This window comes from Talpa occidentalis, unplaced genomic scaffold, assembly GCF_014898055.3.
Source record: "Talpa occidentalis isolate TD23 unplaced genomic scaffold, MPIMG_talOcc4v2.1 talOcc4.12, whole genome shotgun sequence".
NCBI lineage: Eukaryota > Metazoa > Chordata > Mammalia > Eulipotyphla > Talpidae > Talpa > Talpa occidentalis.
In genome coordinates this window covers 8,254,437-8,256,253 of record NW_023601212.1, presented here as the reverse complement: position 1 = coordinate 8,256,253, position 1,817 = coordinate 8,254,437, and positions in this window count along the sequence as shown.

Below are 1,817 nucleotides of genomic sequence, written 5' to 3'. Positions count from 1 at the left end.
ATGTACTGAAGTTTCATGTTCAAATAGGAACGGGTCAACCTCAACCCACCCTCTCTGTTCTAGGCCATCTGCCCTGTCCCTCTATCCCTTGATGAGGAAGCAAGTCCTGACAACCTGCTAATGTAGGACTAGTGAAGGCAGAGCACAGACAGACGGGGCGTGAAAATTAGGATCACAATTCTTACCAACCAATATGCCTGTTTCGTTTTCATTGTTCTGAGGAGCCAGCTCAGAGGACAGGTGGTGTTGGGGGCATCGCTCTAACTGGTGGCTTAAGACCAGGCTGTCTGGGAACAGATCAGAGCTGCTAAGTGAGACTAAATTTGGGGTGCCCTGGGGCCCAGCATTTACCTTTCTCAGCCAGTTTCTCTGTAAATGAAAGAGGTGGACTAGAAATGACCTTTATGATACCTTTTTGGTTTAACAGTCCAGAATCTTATCACTCAATCAACACCACTGGTTCTGTTTTTAAACCAGTGGTTCTCAACCAGGGGATGACTTTGCCCTCCCTCCTTCAGGGAACACTGGCAAATTCTGGAGGCATTTTGGTTTGTTACAGCAAGGGGTGGGGGTGCTATTGGCATCGAGTAGGTAGAGGCCAGGAATTATATTTGACATCTCACTGGGCCTGGGGCAGCCCCCCAAGAATGATCTGGGCTTAAATGTCCAAAGGTCTGAGGTTGAGAAACCATGTTTTAATCTGTACATTTCTGCCAGGACTACAGGAATAGGTCTGTCAGTCATTACAGAGGGCCTGTTTCATCAAGTCCCAGCCTTCCATCCTCTAAACAATGCTAATGTGGTTACACTTACTTGACAGCATCTAAGTTCCCTGCCTGCAGACCCTCGCTCTCCCTTGCAACTGCAGCTGCCCTTACAGAGCTGGCTTGTGACAAACAGCTTGGGTGTGGAAGCCCCTCACAGACACAGCCCCTCTGGGAGTCTGCATTTGGGATTTCGGATCAGGGAGGGAGGATCCAGAGGAAACTGCTCCAGGAGAGGGTTAGGCATGGCGGGGAAGGAACGGCCAAAATGTGACCCTCCCCCACTTGAGTGAGAGTTTCTCACTAGATTCTAGTCACTGTCCTGATGTCGTCATTCATTCAAGGAGGAGGGAAAGCAAGACGCAATACGGAAAAAAAAAATTTCCCTTCCTCACGCTACAACAGCAACCACCCAGAACCTTAAGCAAGGGAAAGTTCCACTCGATGGAAATTCATGTCCTCTCTGAAGGGAGTGGTCTTTGCCTGTTTTCCTTATCCCAAGCTGGGCGTGACTCAGTCCCCAAGAAAGATCCCACCCCCACCCACAGGGGAGACTTCAGAGCCATAGATACTGGCCCATAATCCTCTAATTGTGGGGTGTGGGTGGGTCCCCAGTGGATCCTGTCTACACCCACCATCTGATCCTGACATCACATTTAAGGATGGAGAATAAGGCACAGCAAGGGACAGCTGAGAAGTGTTTCTCTGCGCTCTGAGCACGTCAAATAGGAGTTCAGATAGAGAAGGAGGGCTCTGTCTTCAACCATCTTTCTCCTGCATCTTGTGTAGACATTATTAATATATTAATACATATAACGTTTACACATTATTAATATATATAATTAATTTGTCGGTCACTTACATAGCTATAAAACTTTTGGGGCTACATTTTCACGCCTCCATATGTGTATTTATGTACACACTTATCAAATCTCTTTTCTAAATCTGCTCACAATGTTATAATAGGAAAGGCACAGAGGCGGGACGTGTACATCTCAGTCTCTTAGGAGCGTCCCCCCGAGGGGCGGAGAGTTCATCCGCCTCATCTCCAGG